Source organism: Xenopus laevis, chromosome 2L (assembly GCF_017654675.1).
Source record: "Xenopus laevis strain J_2021 chromosome 2L, Xenopus_laevis_v10.1, whole genome shotgun sequence".
Lineage (NCBI taxonomy): Eukaryota > Metazoa > Chordata > Amphibia > Anura > Pipidae > Xenopus > Xenopus laevis.
In genome coordinates, this window is record NC_054373.1 from 148,609,671 (window position 1) to 148,632,033 (window position 22,363).

The window sequence follows — 22,363 nt, forward strand, 5'->3', positions numbered from 1 at the left end:
TGAATCTGGCCCATTGTGTGACACTAGCCTTAATATACTGTGTAGCTGATTTATCGATGAGAGTGAAATAGGTAAAGTGGCTTAGCTTAGGCCCAGTAAATAGATGTATATAGCAAAATAAATCCTTTTGTTTGGGTTGACAGAATGACCAGAACAGAGGGATGCTGCCCAATCAACAAACTGACTGATATCCATAATACATGGATATCAGTCAGGATCGTGGACCACCACAAATGAACGTATATAGCCGTCTTAAACCACCTTATCTCTTGCAATGTTAATGTATTGTTATCCAGCACTTGCAAACATGTGTTTGTTCCAGAAACACTGCTACCTTTTATATAAATGCTCAGCTGTCTAGCTGTGGGGGCAGCTATGCTGGGTACAAAACAGTGGGTTTAGTTCTTGCACAGGAAAATATACAGGGGTCGAATGCCATTCATTGCTACAAAATGAAATGTTTCCAGGTAATAACTAAATCCTTTGTATTCTGATGAGAACATCCTTTTAACATCAAGCATAAAGTGCTGTACTACACAGAAAAAGCAATGCAATCAAAAATGAAATGCTTTTGGTTAGATAATAGATCCCATACCTATAAAATAAAGATAATTATATATTGACAGTACACCATCTTGCTAACGTCTGCGCTATAGAGAATAAACTTGACTGTATCAGCCTATGGAGAAACAAACAATTTGGGATGAGAGACTGTTGCCTTTTCGTGTTTGTTGAGACCTGGCTACAAAGGGACATCAGATTCTGATATCTATTTAGAGGGATTGCTGTTATTCCGTGCTGATAGACAATCAGAAAAAGAAGGGGAGGAGGATTGTGCATTTATGTTAAACCGTGATGCATAAATGTAACCGTAATCTCAAGTCATTGTTCAAAGATAATAGAACTCGCCATTAAAATGCAGACCATTCTATTTCCAGTTGTGATCATTATTGCTGTTTCTGTGCCTCCGAGTGCAAATGCTTTTCAAGCGCTAGCTGAATTGTATGATGCAATAAACAAGGTCCAAACAACATACCCAGATGGAGTGTTAATTATAGCAGGAGATTTCAATCTTGTAAATCTTAAGGCTTGATTCACACGGGATGATTTGTCGCCCGCGTTTTTAAAAAGCGAGCAGCGGCGACTAGTCGCTCGTTTTGTATTTACATAGAAAGTAAAGGAAATCGCCAGGTACTATACACACAACGCTACTTAAAAGAGTCAGTAGCCTGAAAACTAAATCAGTATTTCCAAAATTTTATCAATATATTGATTTTGCTACACGTGGAAAAAAACACCTTGGATCTTGTCTATTCAAATATCAAAGATGCTTACAATTGCTATTTGCTACTTAATTGCTATATATAAGCCACTGCTTAAACGTAACAAAACGGAGGTAAAAAGAAATTACAGTGTGGCCACAGAGGGGTCTATGTTGGCATTGGAGCTAGTGATGGGCGAATTAATTAGACAGGCACTAATATGCGGCAAATTTTTGCGTTTCACTGCAGCAAAAATTCGGTGGTGAAAAATCTGGTGAAAATTGTTCCGCAATTGAGCGCATATAAAATTGGCGCTCGCGTCAAAAATGTAGTGCGTCAAAATTATTCAAAGCGTTTTTTTAGGTAAATTCGCAAATTTTTCAATGAAAATTGTAGGATTGTTTTGAGTGTACAGACTGAAATATGTTTAAGGAAGCTGCTACTTATGCGGGTCTGATAAACTTAGAGGAATATATGGTATCTGTAATGGGTTATTCTGTATTACTAAGGGGGTTATTTATCAAGGTCCAAATTTATCTCAATATCGGCTGATACAAACTCCGATCTAACCCGCTCCTGTTTTTAACGCTTATTTATTATTACATTTTCCTGAAAATGGGAAAAGCTCCGATTTTAGCAATTTTTTCGTGAATTTTCCCCGAAAAACTCCAACCAAGACACAACCAAAAATCAATGCAACGATGGGTTTGAGATGCAGTGTTTTTATATTCTGCCTTTTTTGCCCTCGAGGTTTAATAATCCTATTAATCAAGATTTTTTCAGATTTCGGGGAATTTCGGGTATTCGGAGCTTAGTAATTAACCCCCTAAGTGTGTAGAGGATGTTACTATCTCTAAACGGGTTAGTATAAGCGCAAATCAGAAGCCATGGCTAATAGGTGAAGCTAGGGCACTGTTGAAAGCCTGTGATGCTGCTTTTAGCGCTGGTAATGGAAAAGCTCTTAAGTTTGCAAGAGTTAGGTTAGCGAAGGCCATAAGGGCAGCAAATCGGCATATGCACAAAAAACACAAAATCAGCTTTCTGATAGTGGTGATGCCAGGCGAATATGGCAGGGAGTTAAAGCTACAGTATTACAGGTTATAAAGTATGTGCACCTGAATGCACTGAGGATGAGTTCCTTCCGGACAAGCTGAATACTTTCTACGCAAGATTTGATGCACAAAATAATTCTCTTGTGAGAAAGATTCCTCGTCCACCAAATAGGCAACTGTCAGGGGTCTATCGGCTCCTAGCGGAGAAGTCAGGACCAAGGAGGAAGCCCAGTTCGCGGTATCCAAAAAAGGGTCAGGCATAAGCGTAGTCAAGATCAGGCGAGTGTTCAGTAAGGCAGGAAACAGAATCAGGGTCAAACCAAGGGTTAGGAAGCCAAGAAGCAATAATTCAGGAAACCCAGGTACACGATTCAGCAATTCCTAAAATTGGTCATCGAACCTATGACCTGGGAGTCCTTTTATTTTCAAAGTTTGCGCGTGATGTCATCATGTCGCCGTCATGGCGCCGCCATCGGTCCATGTGGGTCATGGGCGCTGCCATTTTGGAGATGATGCCATCACGGTGCTCCTGACAGCAGCTTAGGTACGGAGGAGTTTCTCTAGAATTGATCTACTGTACGTAAAGCCATGGGTCCTGACCAAGTCCCTGGTCGGCTACTAAAAGAATGTGCAGATCAACTAGTGTCTTTATTGACATTTTTAATACATCTCTTGGTCAGGCTGTGGTTCCAGAGGGCTTCAAGATTACCACTATTAAACCAGTGCCAAAGAATCAGTCTGCAACATGCCGTCCCATCGCACTTACCCAGAGTGTTATGAAGTGTTTTGAGAGGGTAGTCATGTTAAACATTAACAGTATGCTTACTAAATTTCTTGGTGTTCATATTTCAGATGACCTCACGTGGAGCCTAAATTCCTCTGCTTTGGTTAGTAAAGCACAACAATGGTTTTCTTTTTAAGAAGGTTGAGGGAAGTAAATCTCCCTAGATCTGTACTTTTGCCCTTTTACAGAGGAGTTATTGAGAGTGTATTGACAAAGTCTACCATGGTGTGGTATTGCAACTGTACTGCTAGTGACCGCAAGAGGCTGCAAAAAATTGTGAGGACAGCAATTGTAATTATTGGAGAGTTTTTACCTTCAATTCAAGAGATTTTTAACAAGAGATGTTTAGGTAAGGTATCCAGAATAGTGGATGATCCTTCACACCCTTTTAATAAGTTTTTTGATCTGCTGCCATCTAGAGTGGAGATATCGTAGCATTCATACATGTTCAATCTGGTTTTGTAACAGTTTTATCCCTCAAGCTGTAAGACTTTTAAGGGAGCAACTGCTCTCTTAAAATTGGTAACTATCTGGTCTTTTTATAGAAATTCAATGTTTTTAGGCTTCTGTTTTTAATCTTGTCCCTCGTAGACTAGATATGATTAAGGGATTTTATCCCAAAACACGTTAGGTGTGTGATCAGCTACCTGCTACAATAAAAACAGCCCAGTAGTGCCGTCTATTCGGATTATTGCGTATGATACAGTGGGGACACTGGAGACTGACACCTGGCATAGGGAGAAGTCTGTGGTGAGCGGTCTCTCTTTTTGTTTTTTGACTAGATATAATTGGTTTACACATGGGAGTTGAAGTAAAGGTGGATTGTTAGGGATGGGTTTGCTTAGATTGCACATATTATGGGTTATGCACAATAAATGCACTTTATTATTGGTAGTGAGAGGAGGTAACAGATATGCACTTTATTGCACAGCATAATGATGGTAATAAAAAATAGATAATGTGAATTGTGGTTATATAGGCACTAAAATAGAACCTTATATTAGATACAATCAGGCACAAGTATTGCTATATTACTTTACTATATTACTTTAAAGTTAAGTTTTAAGGTTGGTAGTAGATTTTAGATAAGGTGTGATTGCACAAATAAATGGCACAAAAAATAAAGAAAACTCTTGTGTTAAAATGAAGGAGCGTGTGGAAGGGGCTTCCAGATTTTAAAGGGGAACTTAACCCAATTTCTTACTCACCACACGAGACTTGATGTAAAATGAAACAGGAGATATTTATTCGGAATATGAACACCAGGACACTCAACAGTCACTCCAGCACACACTTGTTCAAAGACACTTCCAGTTTAAATTATATCAAGGAATCACTGCAGAGTCGGCACACCTGCCATTAGGGATGTAGCGAACGTCGGAAAAAATGTTCGCGGACATGTTCGCGAACGTCCGGACAAAAATGCGAACAGTTCGCGAACGTTGCGTACCCCATAGACTTCAATGGGAAGGCGAATTTTAAAAGCTAGAAAAGACATTTCTGGCTAGAAAAATGATTTTAAAGTTGTTTAAAGGGTGCAACGAGCTGGACAGTGGCATGCCAGAGGGGGATCAAGGGCAAATATGTTTCTAAAAAATCCATTGTTGACACAGCGCTGCGTTTTGTGCTGTAAAGGGCAGAAATCACACTACGTCACTCAGGTGGTGTTTCTGGAGACGGTATTATTATTGATATTTAGACAGAATGTGAAAAAGCTCACACAGCTAGGTGGCAGTGGTTTGAAGAACAGATGCAGATGAGAGATCAGCAGCAGGACAGACAGCTGCCCACAGCAGCTACATACAGAGCACTGCAGTAGAAGGTAGATTACTAGCCAGCAGCAAAGCTACCTAACCTAAAATGTCCCTCAAATCCCTGCAGATTTCTGTCCCTACAATACAGAGCAGTATCAAGTAGATTACTAGCCAGCAAACTTACTATCAACTGTCCCTCAAATCACTAACAGCTCTCTCCCTACACTAGCTCTTCCAAGCACACACAGGCAGAATGAAAAAACGCTGCAGGGCTTCAGTTTATATATGGAAGGGAAGTGGTCCAGGGGGTGTGGGGGTGGTCCAGGAGGGAGAGCTTCCTGATTGGCTGCCATGTATCTGCTGGTCTGGGGGAGAAATGGCAAAAAAAAGCGCCAGCTAAGGCGAACCCAAATTGGCGAACGTTGCGTTACGTTCGCGAACATTCGGCGGACGCGAACGGTCGATGTTCGCGCGAACAAGTTCGCCGGCGAACAGTCCGCGACATCCCTACCTGCCATAGGATCTTGGATCACACCTAACCGACTAGTGGTCCGATATATGCTCCACCCGTATCCCCCCACTCTCCAATAGAAGCCCGATTCCTCTTGGGTGATATCTCTCCACTCATCCAGGTTAGGACCCTTTTCCATCCAATTCCTGTCCAGAGACTCAGGTGTTCTTCCTACCTTGTTCTAAACTATCACTGATTCTCTTACTTACGGAGTGCCCGTAGGAAACTAATTCCACTTTCCTCCTTGATGTGGCCACAGCTGCCCTTACTAACTACCCTCACTATCTCGTGCACCTCGTGCTCGCTTTACTTAAAATCTTTCCTATTCTAGCTTTTCCTATCTATCAATGTTGTCTTCACTTGCCGATCAGCTGATGTCCTTCTGTCACTCGCCCTCCTGCTCATCTTGGACGGGGCACCTCCTTTTATAGCCCTTGTGTGCTCTATAGTGGCCTCTAGTGTCTGGGGGGGAAATTACAACTAAACTAAGAACTAAACCTCTATTCGCCATGTAGTGGCGATTTACACAAATTACACCCAACACTTTTACAAACACACAACATTTCACAATCAAACACATATTTGTCACATATCACACTTACATCTAGTTCACCCCCTTACAAGTGGGAGCTGAAAAAATGGGGTTTCTTCTTCTTTGTTTGTTATTTGTTCTTGGCTTGAACAGTGTCGGACTGGGGTGGCTGGGGCCCACCAGGAAACCTTATGTCAAGGGCCCGCATCTCCCCCCACACCGATACCGGATGATTGGGAAAGTAGGATTTTTGGGATGAATGGGCAATAATGTGGGCAACAAATCTAATTAAATCAAATTAAATACAATGAAATCAAATGCTAGTAGTCACTGAAGAAATGGATAAGTAATTAACCCCAGAAATGCCAATAATCACCATAGAAACTAGATAATCAGCAATAATGCCAGACATGCCAGAAATCACTGCAGTAAATAGAGTCCCAACACATGATACACAGTAGGCAGTAATACTGTAGGTAGGAACTGGCACCACAAGTATAATATACACGGTTAGAAACACTGAATAGTCACACCCAAGAACAAGCAATTTTTCCAGCATTTCTTTCTATTTTTACATATTGTTCTAACTTTTCCTATTCTTTAATAACCATTGTATCTCTCATTATCCCCTTTTTCTTCAGAATGCAGCTCCTGCATGAATCTTTTGGGAAAGCTTTCCCAATTTTATTTTCTTGCCCTGGCCTCTTCACATACGTATGTTCTTAAAGTGGAATGTGAATAAATGACTAAAAAAGTCCTAAACTTGCCCCTGGTAACGTAAATCCACCATAGCCAGCAACAATAAGATTTCCTACCCACAGCCCCAAACATCAGCAGGCAAGAGCACACATTTCTAGCAGTACAGTAGTGATGTGTGAGTCGGGCTTTTCCCAACATGTCAGTTAGAGTTTCTAATGCTAACAGACTGCTGAAGCTAAAATATAGCAGCCCCCTCAGAGAGGAACATGGGGGATCAGATTGGTAATGTAAATGCATCTGTAAATACTTTATGGCAAAATTATAGATAGTATGCAAAGACAATATTATGATAGATATAAAAAAAGGTTTAATTTCTGGTGTCAGTATCTCTTTAAACCCAGGGGCTCACAGACAACCATTCAAATGTCTCTTCCTTCAACTACCCATACTGGGGGTAGCATGTGATCCCCACTAAAAATAATAGGAAGACTTAACACCTACAGATACACATAAGTATAACATTGCTGTCAGATACAAGTGTGATTGTGCACTTGTACGAAGATCTTGAAACCTGTATTTTCTGTATACCCCCCAGAAAGCAGGATAGCACAGTAGAAATTTCATGTATCAAGACCCCTAGAACTCATAGCAGAAATGCAACTTAATTTATAAATCCCCCAGAATTCATATCATAATGGTACAATGGCAATTCCATGTATAAACACCCCCAGAATAAATAGCAATTTAATTTATAAATACCCCCAGAATGCAAAGAGTTAACCCTGAACACTGTAACTGGCAGGTAGTACTAGTAATAAAAGCTGCTTACCACCAGTAGTCTCCATGCTCAGACATGATGGGGGGGGGGGGGGGTGAGGAGGCTATCCCTGCCAGAACAAACTTTTCAGCATGTCCTCTCCAACAAAGCCCTGTACTGGAAATTCATTGTGTAACCCAATAGCTGCAACTCTTCCTTAGTTGATTTAGTGTACTGCAGCCTGCCTGTTCTCTCCTGACACAGCCTGGCTCTGGGATGCGTCCCCGTCGAACACAGTGTGCACGTGAGGGCTTTACATTAGTGATTGCAACTGAATCACGATCGATGCCCAGGGCTGTATTGCAGCACAAAAGGTTTGCACATGTCAGGGGTTTACGTTGGCTGCCTGCTGCCTGAAACGTAAAATTAACGTGCAGGCACAGACAGTGGGTGCAGCCAATAGCAAATGATAGCACCGCATGTCCTCAGCACGCAGCAGCAGCCTCGGCTCCAGCCTGCTCCAACCAGTACTGGCAGGCACTATGGGCGGAAGTGAAGCAGCTAGTGATGGACACTAGCTGCTTAACGAAGGGGACGCTATTAGCCGGAGACAGTGGGCCCGCTGCCAATTACCGGTGCGGCGCCAGTGCGGTTCTGATTTTACTGACTCTGCACCACACGGTACATAATAAATTATTTTATCACGCTATCGCTTGTCGCATTAAGTAAAGGGGCTAGGGGCCCCCGAAGGCTGGGGCCCACCGGGTATTTTCCCGGTGCCCCGGCGGCCCAGTCCGACCCTGGGCTTGAAAGTGTACATTCAAATATGTTTTGATTTTTTAACACAGTATATGTTTGTTTGGGAGTATGTGTAATATGTATGTAGTCTGGGACAGGACAGGGACATTGGTCTTATTACATATGCATTTCTTTCTTGTATGCAGAAGAGATGACAATAAATATGACTATGACTAAATGTAGTTGTAATCTGTTTTATAGGAGAAAGGTATTCATTTTGTACTATTTTTATGAATGAGACTTGTTCTTCAATACCATTATTTAAAAGACTGATATTTCATTATATCAGCTCTGAGGATGGCAGCCATGTCTTGTGTTGGTCGCTCTAGTTATATTTAGTCTGATTTTTCATAATTAATGTTCACATTGTCATTCAGAGCGAGATGAAACAATACAATAATCATATAACGATTTATAGAAATAATACAGAAGTGTTCACAAGTTGAACAGTAACATAATATTAGTTTTCTGCCCCTGGCACTGAACAGGCCAGGGGCCCATCTTTCTGTTTTTTGCAAATTCACATGGCACAAAAATATGCGCAAATAAGATGGGTATTTGCAACAGTGAGAGGTTGTTATGTGTGAAAATATCGTTGACCGCAATTTAAATTCGCAATTTGCGAAAACTACATAATAATTAAAATGAAGAGTGTGTGCACAAATATTTGCAATTCGGGATTATAACATAATTAAAAAGCCTTATGGACATTCCCAGTGCAAATAAAAATTTGCAATTCTGTTTGTGCATTAAATACATCACGCTTAGCCAGGTTTCTAAATATAAACCATGCGCAAGGCAAATATTTTCACTTTGCGAAACATTCTGAGCAAATATTATAAATGAGCCTGTGTTTTTCATTTAATATTATCATGAGTGGTAATGGGCCATTATAGCTGTCCTGACCCCTTTTTTACCCCCCCCCCCTTTTTAAAAAAAAAAAAAAAAATTGATCTTGAAAAAAATACAATTAAAAATTGATTTATTTTGGTACCTAATGATACAGTATATGAGAGATAAAATTGAAGCTTTGAGTTAATTTTTAGGAATTTCATAAAAATTGCAGGAAAGATTTGCAGTTTAGTACATTGTAGTAGAAAGACAAAGTTACCCATTTTGGATTTGTGGGATTGTGTACATTTCAAAAACATGTGGGGTTAGCATACATTTTTGTAGCTTTAAACCACATAAAATGCAGTAAATATAAAATAAAATGTGGTAAATGTGTTGATTTTGCAGTAGCTAGAACAACAGAAATGATAGCTCATATGGGCTGTCTTCATTTTGGGACCCCTAGAGGCCACATACTTAGGTAAACCTATGCACATTGGGCACCAAACTGTTCAGCTGACCCCTGGCATTCATATTTAGTGTGAAGTGTCTTTGTACCTAATGATATGTGAGAGTGGAATTTTTCTCCTTGAAATCTGAAGTATGCAGGTTTCTGGAGCAGCGCTTTAGAATTTTGGTAGTGCACTGCTAGTATTATAGTTGAGGAAGTTGTCACCATGCACATGTCATACTAGACAGCTTCCCATATCCATTAAGCAACAGCTGGAGGGCCAAAGGTTGGCCTTTTTTTTTTTTTTTTACTACACATCCATTCACACATTGTTTGTGATAGAGACACTTAAGGGCTTATATATGAACAGATGCACTTAAAAAAGGCTGTAACCTTGGAGATAACTCTTATGGGTATATGGTTTAATATATAATGTCCAGGTGTGTGAACTGTCATGATAATTATTGACATGCTTACATGGTTTAGTTGATTACCAAAATGTAACATTGTAATTGTCCTGATCCATTTAATTATTCCAATTCTATGTACCAGATGGCCAGATTTATGGTGTGTGGGGGCCCCTAGGTCAAACGGTCCTGTAACCACCCCCTCTCATTCACAAATGACCACATGCACAGAGCACTGGAGAATTGGCACACAGGAGATTTAAAGAGCTGTGAAATCTCCTGTCTGTCCACATTAAATTAGGAGTTGGCTGCGCAGCATGCCGCCCCTAAAATCTTGCCACTCTAGCCTGGAACTTTATGGCCTTCCCACAAATTCAGGCCTGTCTGCTTGTGATAAACTAATTCAATGCAGCATTTAAAGTCAACAGACTGCAGTAGTAACACCATCAGACCAGATACCAACCAAGACCAGATCACACAAAACTACATATTTTTACATTATCCCCTAGAGTGAAAATGGTTCCAAAATGCCCCAAGTACAAGCACTTATGCAATTCTACTTAAATGATTTAAAGTTTGCAATAATTCAGTATGCTATTGAAATGCCAAGGCAAAGAAAGGTGTAAATCACAAATCACCACATTTTTACCTGCAATACTTTACACTTATGTACAGTTTATGTTCAATAAATTGTAGCAATATATAATAATCATCTCTGAACAAAAATCTGCAATTCCCTACTGTAGGTGAAGACGGTTTAGTTAATGATTGCACCCCAATTACACTTATCTGTGTACAGACTGTAGGCTCCTCTAATAGAAATATCTTCTAGAGCTGCAGAATATGCAATATACATATATAGAGAGGATACTGTATAATAAGCATATAAGTATAATAAGCTTATATGTATAATAAGCATAATATGGCTGTATGCACAAATCAGAAACACATGTAACGAGGCAAAATGTGAATTGTTAAATAGTTAATGTATAATTAGTTTGGCCACTAGGTGGCAGTGCTTCCTAAGTTGAAATGTGAAAGTTGTTGTTACTGAAAAGGAATAAACCATACAGGAACAGGAAATACGGTGGCCATTCTGTCAGTGACCGCTGTCTACCTCTCATGAAGGAGTCACAGCAATAAACTTCAGCTGATTAAGAGTCTTCCCTACCTTGTGTCTTAAGTTTACACACGGAGGCCATTCAATTTTTATCAAACTGGATTGTTTGCTTATTTATTAAACCGTGAAAAAAACTTGAATGCAGCAAATGGATCTACATAAAAATTTCACAAATTAAAAGAAAATAATAAAAAAAGAAAAACTCAAATTGAAAACAACTCCCGATGACTTCTACATAAACTCGACAGCTTTTAGATTCCAACTTTTACATGTATCCATTAGAATGTTTGCGTTTAATAAATATCGAACATTTGGAAAATGTAATTCATGAGTTTTAGTGAAAAAAGTATCAAATTACGATTAAAAAAAATGTGAACATTGATAAATTAGCCCCAGAGAGTGATTCTACCTTATGCAAAAATAATAAGAAAAGTTTTACCTGACTTTAAAAACGACACCACAGTGAGACTTGGTAAGAACAGGGCCTTATGCACATAGGAACCTATAAATAATAAAACAAGAGTTATTTATGCAGGCAGAGTTTTCTCTTGTACATTAAAAACAATTAGGGATGCACTGAATCTACTATTTTAGGACTTTGTAAAAGATTTGTCTGAATACTGAACTGAATCGGAACCCTAATCTGAATATGTAAATTAGTTAAACAAGTGTATTGTATTGAATACATTTTTTTTTTACTTTTTTGTTTGTGTGACGAAAAAATACATGATTTTTTGGATTCGTATTTGGTTTGGCCAGGCACTTGAATTTGGCAGAATCCCGCAGGAAAAAGGCAGAATCTTGGCAGAATCCTGAACCGAATGCTGGATTCAGTGCATCCCTATAAACAATGGAGTCAGTCTGTTGATCACTTATGAACTAGGTGACTTGATAGCAGCAGCCGTGTCTTTCCTGATTTGCTAAAAAAGCATTTAAAGCTTGGAACTGCCAATGCAAACTCTTCAAGGAGAATTTCATAACCTATTTGAATCTTTATATTAAAGGGGTTATTCACCTTTAAATAACTTTTAGCATGATGCAGAGAGTGATATTCTGAGCCAATTTGCATTTGGTTTAAATTTTCTATTATTTGCAGGTTTTGCATTATTTAGGTTTTGATGCAGCAACTCTATAGTTTCTGCAATCTGATTGCTAGGGCTGAAATTACCCTAGCTACCATGCATTGATTTGAATAAGAGACTGGAATATGAATAGGAGAGGGCATGAACAGAAAGATGAGTAATAAAAAATAGCAAAAACAATAAATTTGCAGCCTTACAGATCATTTGTTTTCAAGATGGGGTCAGTGACCCCCCCCCCCAATTGAAAGCTGGAAAGTCAGAAGAAGAAGGCAAATAATTAAAAAAACTATAAAAAAAGAAACCAATGAAGATCAGTTGAAAAGTTGCTTAGAATTAGCCATTCTATAACATACTAAAAGTTAACATAAAGGTGAACCACCCCTTTAAGCTCATACCCTGGGCCTGCACTCAACTGAAAAATATGCCAGTCTGGGGTTGTTTTCTAGTGAGCAATGCGATGCATCTTCTTTCCTTTCCTAGGGATTTCTTGTGGCTGGTCTAGGCATGGGCAGTGAATTAAAATATGACCTTTTATACTATACTATTATTATACTAATCTGAAGAACTGACACAGGTATCAACTTTCAGTTCACATTTGGATAAATTACTATTATAGTTCAATCTAAATAAATCTGTCCCATTGTCTTAACAAACCTTCAAATAATCTGCCCATTACAGAAGTCAAACAGTGTTGAAATTACAACAGCTCTCCTCCAATTTAACCTACTATGCAGGGTCAGACTGGCCTGTTGGGAAACAGGGGGTGCTCGGTTATCAGTTTCTCTAGTAGGCCCTTGGTGATCAAAACTGATACTATATCATATGAGCAAGTTAGAGACGATTTGAAATAATAGCCTGGCTAAAACTAAACTAAGCAAGCTCCAGAGCCTTGTTCACATTCATTTAAATGTGTAAATGTGCCAACCACTAACATTTGTTTGTGCCAAGCCTTCTGTACTTTTTCAGTATCCTCAAACACTCATTGCAGCATTGTCCAGCTAAGATGGCCACTTAGCAGACAAATAACTTGTTTGTGGGCCAGATTATATCAAAATGGGTTTATGTGATATACAGCAATCTATAGCACACACATTCAGTTGGACAGCTCTGATCTATTGTATTTACCTAGCACATTTAGCTTTTCAGTGTATTAGAAATAGAATAATATAATATATTCTAAATGGATCCAGGCCGCACGTTCTTTCTACTGACAAGGATTGGTGTGGAAATATATGTGTATATTTTATTAAGTATGAGAGCAGTAAAGACACATTTTTGTAAGTAAGGTTATAAGGGTCCTCTAGTGGGATATTTGTCCTGGGACCACCACTCTTCCTCTTTTCTTACTAAAAAATTGGGTTATCCTACACAGTCCAGTCCTTTACCCTCATTTCTTTCCTAAATGAAGAAATTGAGAACTATAATGGTCACCATCTGCTCAGTGTTGTACCGGAGTGTGTTGATGGCTGATGTCAATGTTATTAAAAGGGAAGGCACATAATAGAGATAGAAAAGCCTGTTTTTTCCAGAAAAGTGGCATATCTGACTCAGGGCTGCCATCAGAAATCACAGGGCCTACCCCCCTTCACCCCTCCCAACCATACCTCCCAACTGTCCCGTTTTTAGAGGGACAGTCCCTCTTTTGACAGCTCAACCTGCAGTGCTGTTTTTCTCTGCACTGAACAGCCAGAAAAAGAAACAATGTTTCTAACTTAATTGGCTTTTGGCAGAGTGCCCAGAACAGCCAACAGGTGCACTTGGAAACTTTTGTAACAATTTCAGATAAGCAAATAAGCAACTGTAACAATATAAGATAACAGGTCTCTTGGGGAAGCTGTGACTCACAGCTTAAAGGGCAATTCACCTTCATTGGCAAAACTGTAATAACTGGAAAAAAACACAGAAATGTGTTCAAACTTTCATAACCTGCCAAATTTTGTAAAATGAACATGGTAATTAGGGGGTGTGGCCACAAAATGGGCGTTGTCAAAAATGTTTGCCGTACTACGTGCGGCAACTTTTTTGTCCCTCTGTTTATTTCCAAAATGTTGGGAGGTATGCTTACCCATCAGTATAAAGGCCACACAAGACACAAGCGTTAAAATATTAAGTGCCCCCCTACAAGTTAGAAAAAAAGAACTTTGGTGCACAGGGCCCCCTACAAGTTTTGATGGTCAGGGCCTTCTACAAATTAAAGAAAAAAATTGGTGGCCAAGGACCCCCTACAAGTTTAAGAAAAAACATTGGTGGCCAGGGCCCCTGCAAGTTATTTAAAAAAACACATTTGTCCAGCGCCCCTACAAGTTATTAAAAAAAAAACTTTTGGCCAGGACAGGGCCCCTATAAGTTATTAAAAAATATATATTTGGCCAGGGCCCCTACAAGTTAAAAAAAAAAAAAAAAAAAACTGCACTTACCTTAGCCAGGGAGCTCAGGTGCCAGTATCTTCAGTTTCCTGTGCTCTGATTTACCAGTAAAATCTAAGTCCCGGTAAAGCTGCATGGCGATTGGATAAAGTAGAGAGGAGGTTCAAACCTCACCCATCCAATCCCCAAGCGGCTTTACCGGGACTTACACTTCATGGCGAATCAGAGCACAGGAAGTAAGATGCAGTCATCGGAGTTCCAGCTCGCCCTCCCTTCCAAAATCTGCAGCTGCCTCATGGCAGGGGCCTGGCTCTGCAAGTAAGTGCAGCACAGCCGGGACCGCTTAACTCCCCAAATCATACGGGCCCGGGACAGTAGTCCCCCCTGTCCCCCCCTGATGGCAGCCCTGGTTTGACTACATATGATCGGACTCTTGACAGTTTGGCTTGGTACAAGTATGGGACCTGTTATCAAGAATGCTTGGGACTTGGGGTTTTCTGGATAAGGGATCATTCCTTAATTTAGATCTCCATAGCTTATGTCTACTAAAAATGAATTTAAACATTTGGGGGCAGATTTATTAAGGTTCGAGTTTTTGCCATAAAAATTCAAGTTCGCAAGTTGTATTTTTTGGTCAAAACTCACATTTTTGGGTTAAAAAAAATACTTTTGGCGCCTCTAAGCTAAGGACAAATATTGGAGGATATTGTCACATAAAAGTCACAGAAAAATGTGTATTTGCATTTGAGTTATTGTTAAAAATGTGTTCTCTGCTTACTGTTAAAAACACTGATATTTTACATCTCTGAATTTATTATTGCACACAGAGCAAGCTCCTTGGTATCCCAAAAAAAGGAGTGTGAAATGAATCTTTGAAGTAGCTGCGTAGCAACTGGTGGCCTCAATTAAAATATTTTCAGGAGTGCTTTTGGTTTGCCTACATCTGATAGTTAATATTATGGATTTTATATGGTCTGTGGCATTAAAGAACTGGTATGGAATCCCTTAATCAGAAAGCTTCATTACAGGAAGGTCGTCTCCCATAGAGTCCATTTTAAGCAAATACAGTAATTTTTATAAACGCTTTTCTTTTATCTCTGTGATAATAAAACATTAGTTTATATTTTAATCCATGGTTCTGGTGACCAGGGAATTTTTTCCTTTGCAAGGACAATGAATTACGAATGATCATGTGCTTTATCTGGCAAAGCTGTGACTAAAACATCACTTTTCCAGTAAAGAAAACAAAACCACTTTATAATGACTGGGAAATCCCAGATGTTCTAGAGACAAAAAACTGATTGCACGTTTCTTAGATGTCAAAACAATTCAAGTTACCAGTTGTTATGTCTAGTGACGGGTGAATTTATCCCGTTTCGATTCGCCGAAAGGAGAATTTTGATGCTCGTGTCAATTGTTAAATTGTGCAATGGTTTTGACGCAACGATTTTTACAGCGTGCGTCCAAAAATTTATACCGGCAGCAAATTTTCGCAAATTTATTTGCGGGCGGAGAAACGAGGAAATTCAATGTGAATTCTCACCTGCCAAATTTATTCGCCCATCACTAGCTATGTCTTTGTATTTACTAGGGATACACTGAATCCATTATTTGGGATTTGGCCAAATCCTTGGTGAAAGATTCGGCCCAAATACCGAACTGAATCCGAATCCTAATTTGCATATGCAAATTAGTGCAAAGAAAGGAAAAAGTGGAAAAAAATATTTTCCCTACCCACCCCTAATTTACATATGCAAATAAGGACTTGGATTCGGTTCGGCCAGGCACAAGGATTTGGCTGAATCCTGGCCGAATCCCGAACCAAATCCTGGATTCGGTGCATCCCTAGTATTTACATCTAAGAAAGATCTGCCTTGAAACAACCATAAAAAGTAGTAGGTTGGGAATAAAAGATTACTGAGAGGCAACCTGTCATTACGTCTAATCAGATGAATTGATTCTGCATTATGCCAATAAGTGAAGCAAGTACATATATTTCTCAGGGAAACAGCACTTTTGAGCTTTTGCAAGTGCTTGTCAGGTGATTCCCATGCAAACCCATGAAGCTAGTTTGGGGGCCCTACTACAATGCCCAAAGTGCTCCCCAACAATCAGTGGCGTAACTAGAGTGTGCTGGGCCCCCCTTCAAAAAAAATATTCAGATAGGCCCGGCGCACTCAAATCCCCATTTTCCCGCCCACTTTCCACCCAATAATCCAAATTTTGAAAAATTTCCTTTTACTCTGTAATAATAAAACAATACCTTGTACTTGATCCAAACTAAGATATAACTAACCCTTATTGGAAGCAAAATCAGCTTATTTGGTTTATTAAATATTTATATGACAACTTATGAAGATCCAAATTACAGAAAGATCCGTTATCCGGAAAACCCCAGGTACAGAGAATTCTGGATAACAGGTCCCACACCTGTATTTCAATGCAATTTGATACACAGTACATACAAGCTGGCACAAAACAAGCAAAAATATGGAGTTGCACACTGTATGCAAAATACACCCATGGCTTGTCTCTCTGTTGGTAGACAGATATTACTAGGTGGACTTAACATGAAGCTACATTAGTATTTGCATTGCATACATTTACTGCTCCATAAGCATACACAGCCAGAAAAAGAATATACCAGGGGCCTATTTACTAACAATTGCATTTCATTTTTTCCACGAATCTCTAAAAATTTTGGGGGATTTTTTAAAGCCTTTATTAATGTGATCAAACCACTAAAACCACTAATACAAAACTTTACCAGGTAAAAATTGTCAAGGTCCTACAGAAGTCAATGGCAGCTGCACTGATCCTATTGGACCCTTGTAAATGAATTTGGACTTTTAAGAGTTTTCAGATTTTTTTTTGCTAGGAATTGCCGCATTTTTAGGGGTTTTAGAGGTATTCGGGAGGGGGTTCAGAACGTGCAGATTAATTTTCCATTCATACTTTTTTATTCAGATCTTTTAGTAAATGTCATGACATTCAGAGTTTTAGAGAAAGTGAGTTTAGTGTTGGTTTCAAAAAACTCTAAAACCATTAAAATCTGACCTTTGATAAATAGGCCTCCAGAAGTATGATGTCGGATAAAGTAAATTTCTTTATTTAATAAACCATGGAATTATGTCTATATGCAGGTCTACTGCTTCAGGCCACTGGTTACCAAACATAGTTACAATTAAGTTGGGTTGAAAAGACAATAATCCATCAAAGTTCAACTCCTTCAAATAACCTCCAGTGCATATATATATATATATCTATACAGACCTATCTATACACTCACATATTGTATATAAACTATATACTACGGATACCTATTCCAAATTAACTGTATTTTAAGATCACAATAGCCTTGGATATCCTGCTTGTGGAAGTCCAAAAAGTCAAGAAAAGTAGGGATAATTTCCGACCACAAACGTAATTTCAGACTTAAAGGGATACTGTCATGGGAAAAAAACTTTTTTTCAAAACGCATCAGTTAATAGTGCTACTCCAGCAGAACTCTACACTGAAATCCATTTCTCAAAAGAGCAAACAGATTTTTTTATATTCAATTTTGAAATCTGATGAAAATCAGATTTCAAAATGGGGCTAGACATTTTGTCAATTTCCCAGCTGCCCCTGGTCATGTGACTTGTGCCTGCACTTTAGGAGAGAAATGCTTTCTGGCAGGCTGCTGTTTTTCCTACTCAATGTAACTGAATGTGTCTCAGTGGGACATGGGTTTTTACTATTGAGTGTTGTTCTTAGATCTACCAGGCAGCTGTTATCTTGTGTTAGGGAGCTGTTATCTGGTTACCCTCCCATTGTTCTTTTATTTGGCTGCTGGGGGGGGGGAATGGAGGGGGTGATATCACTCCAACTTGCAGTACAGCAGTAAAGAGTGATTGAAGTTTATCAGAGCACAAGTCACATGACTTGGGGCAGCTGGGAAATTGATAATATGTCTAGCCCCATGTCAGATTTCAAAATTGAATATAAAAAAGTCTGTTTGCTCTTTTGAGAAATGGATTTCAGTGCAGAATTCTGCTGGAGTAGCACTATTAACTGATTCATTTTGAAAAAATACTTTTTTCCCATGACAGTATCTGAATCCTAATTTGCATATGCAGGTGACCGGATAAAGGTAATTCCAGAAGAATCTGTTTGACATGTTTAGAAATACATAAAGTAAGAAAACTGACTCAGAGTTCTCTGACAAAGAGATGATGAGCCTGGTATTACCAGTCTAAACCTGCAGATATTTACAGTTTCAAGAATGAACAATTTATGTTTGCACTCCCCTATTCAAATTTTATGCAGGATAAAAATATATGCTCCTATCTAAAATATAACTTTGATTGCATTTAGTTATAAAAAACAAAGAAAAACTTGTATATAAGTGATGCTAAAATCAGAAGGGGTCCCCTTCAATTGCTGTAATATAAGAGGTTGTAGAAGAAACCCAGGCACTCCATTGACCAAAAGAGGAATTACAGGTATGGGACCTGTTATCAGAATGCTCAGGACCATGGGTATTTCCATAATTTGGATCTCCATTCCTTGAGTCTGGTAAAAAATAATTTAAACATTAAATAAACCCAATAGGTTTGTTTTGCCTCCAATATGGATTGAATATATCTTAGTTGGGATCAAGTACAAGGTAATGTTTTATTATTATTACAGAGAAAAGGAAATCATTTTAAAAAAATTTAATTATTTGCTTAAAACGGAAATGGCCTTCCCATAATTCAGAGCATTCTGGATAATGGATCTCATACCTCTATTGGAAGACATTAGTAACATTAAGAATAAATGTAACATACCTATACTATATTGCAATTTTCATCACATGGTCTAATAGGAAAGCTGCTTTAAAAATGTGGTACAAAGGTTTTCCATTTGTTTTTAATGCTGGGTATAAATGTATTGCTTTGTGTACCTTCTGGTTCTGAAAGTAAAGTTGCTGCCAGTTTAACAGAAACACAGTGAAATAAAAAAAGAGAATTCTTGGATAATGAATAGTCCCATAAACATATTAAAGGATAAATCTAGAAGAAGAAACAGAAATATAGGAATCCTGTGGAAAAACCTTCTGATTTGGAAAAATCTTATAACATTCACATACAATTTGTCACAAATGCCAGTAAGATTGTTTCCTTCTTTATTTTCAGGACAATGGATATATGTCAATAGAAAAAAAGAAAGTGTAAAAATCTAGTAATAGAGAAGCACAACATAAAAACATGGTGTTTTTTATGTAGAAACAAATAGTGAAGAAAGCAGCTCAAGTCAGCCTTTTCACTGAACGGAAAACTATAGGTGTGAGGTGGACGAGATTCTATTTAGGCAGAATATTTATACCAATTTATTTATAGCAACGTTGCTCATGTGACACCAACATTTCTGTCACAAACATGCTTTTCCTGTAAATGTGACAAATGGGAGCAACTGAGCACTGCCACTTTGTGGACAATACTCGTCACTACAACCCTTCATTTTTAAAAGCGCACACTCATTTTCTATAAATTGAGAATCAGTGTTCAACAAATGCCCAGTAAATGGGGCCCATTTCAAAACAGAAGCAGGGTGAAAAAAAAATAGGGAAAAAATATAGGAAGACTGGTACTTTTTTCCAGAAAAGGTGACAACCCCAGTGGGGAGTGTCCATTTTAAGCAGTATTGGTGCATGTGCAGTTGGAGCAGTCTACCTGTCCGTAGCAACCGTGCATGCTCCAAAAGTGCTGTGAATTGTCAAAGGGAACTAAGAGGACCCAAAGAAGCCTGAAGATCCGGAAGATGGTGCCCATGAGCTCTGCTGTACTTACTGTGCACCGATATGTGAGCAATGCATTTGGGACACTTTCAGGGGTAATGAACTATGCAGGGGGGGAAGCAGGGTGGGGGCTATCTAGGGTAGTAGGTAGGGGTTTTTCTTGTAGGAGGGGAGGTATTCCCCTTGACAAAGGCTATTACGCTGAAACCTTGGGGCTAATTCTCATTGCTGGCAAGCGTATCCGCTGTCTGTGTTTTTTTCCTTTTTGCCTTGTTTTTGCACAAAGTATGGTATGTATTTTTACTTGATGACATTGCTGTACATATATGTTCATCTTTGATAGATACATGTGTGACCTATTTGTGCAATATATTGACTGAAAGAAATATATATAAAGATTTTTTTTTTTAATTCATACCACTGTGTATTTGCAGTTCTTTGTGAGTGTGCATACCCAATAGCTGTAATATTGTGTATTTTGGTTACTCTGCTGAAGTATTTTTGGGTTATTTTGCACCTCTTATCCATGTTATTCTAAAATATCTAAATTTTTCGAGTGCCCTCCCTTAGTCTGTATACTTGTACATATTCTCTCAGCATCATTGTTCTCAGTTTCTTTTCTGGTTCTCAAATGGTGACATATCATTTTCATATTGTACATTAGAAGTGGTATATTTTCAACTGAACTCGCTATTCAGGGATATTTTATGAAAAAGTCTGTGGTGTCCTAGGGACTGAAACTGGGGCCTATCCCTGGAAAAAATGGGACTAATGGAAACCTTATGAAAAAGGCTTATCTTGTACAAATTTCACTGAATTCCATGAAGCAATGTGAAGATAAACATGTAGATATTTGTTTCTCTTGAATTCGGATCTTATCTGGTTTCCCTACTCCTTCCCATGGTATACTGATTTATCTCACAGTCACAGTTTCATCCTTGACAAAACAAAATACTAAAAGAAGACAAAATAATAGATTTATTCTACAGCAGGAAGGGCAGGGAAACACTGAAGAATACTTGGTCGGTGACCAGTTCTGTTGTGAAACTTTCTACTAATAGATCTAATAAACCCAATTTATTATTTCTAAATCTTTTCTGATGAAGGTAGGGGGTACACCAAAACAGCAGCTCAACAGTTACAAACGATTTGCTAAAACTTGTTGGGGGGGTGGGCACAATGACTGTTGGCTGGAGAGAGACTTTCAATAGACAAAACCAGAAAAAAATACTAACATTTAACAATAGCCCGGTTTACAAAAAAAAAAAGCAAATAAAAACAGCATGCTAGGGAAAAAAATGAACTTGCAGCTATCAAAGCTATAATGAAGTCCATTGGGACAGCTGTATACAAGCCCCAAAAGATTATAGGGCAATTTGCTCAATTTTACACTATATGTAGAAAGTAAAGCTGACTCCACCATGACTACCCCCTCAGGGATAAGAGCCCAGTCTCTAGTAAACAGCAAACCAACAAAGGCCCTTGGTCCGGCTTTATATCCTCATAATAAACTTATTTTCAGAAGCGAATAATAGTGACGAGCGAACCTGTTGTGGAAAAATTTTCAAAACAGCAAAATATATGCAAAACATTTTTTACATGCGACAATTTTTTATTTGCGCTACAATTTTTCTTGCTCCAAATGTATTTAAGTCAATGGGTGTTTTTTCTTATGGCGACTTTTTTCTCCAAACGCATTAAAGTCAATGGATGTTTTTTCTTATGGGCGTTTTTCTCAGCGACTTTTCTGTCACTGCAAATTTTTGCCGCAATTTTGCTAAACAATTCTCAGTTGGCAAAATGCAAAATTTTGCTTCAAATCCACGGCTGGGAACATTTTTTTCTCATCGCTAGTGACTGATGATATTGAATCATCCTTCCGAGTCCTACCCGAAGGCATGGGCTCCGTTGCCCAAGCTGTTCCCAGCTACCGCCAGCGAACAGCTCGAACGGGTGGGTCCCCCTTCGCCGAAGCTAGGGAGGGCCCACCACCCCGCCCCCCCGAAGGGGTTTGGGGACGTTTGGACTCCCCTTCGCCGAAGCTAGGGGGAGTCCCGTCTACCCTGGGTTCTGCCGAAGCTTCCCCCAGGGCGTGTCATGGCCTGCGAGTCCAGCCAAAAGACCGTGACCCCATCCAGGGTGCTCAAACCAGACACAAAAAGGGTGCTGGAGTGGGCGGTGCAAGGCCATTGGTTG

The 22,363-nt window shown here is 39.1% G+C and overlaps 1 protein-coding gene across 5 annotated transcripts in view; it reads right to left on the reverse strand.

The window, feature by feature from the left end:
- Positions 1-22,363, reverse strand: part of b4galnt1.L (beta-1,4-N-acetyl-galactosaminyl transferase 1 L homeolog) — a 125,271-nt gene that overhangs the window by 41,668 nt on the left and 61,240 nt on the right. For 3 of the 5 annotated variants that reach the window (XM_041580838.1, XM_041580836.1, XM_041580837.1), the window contains exon 2: positions 11,398-11,460. The exons of the other annotated variants lie outside the window; for them this stretch is intronic. The gene's annotated coding sequence lies outside the window, so the exon portion shown is untranslated. The remainder of the gene's footprint in view (positions 1-11,397; positions 11,461-22,363) is intronic. 5 annotated transcript variants of the gene reach the window in all.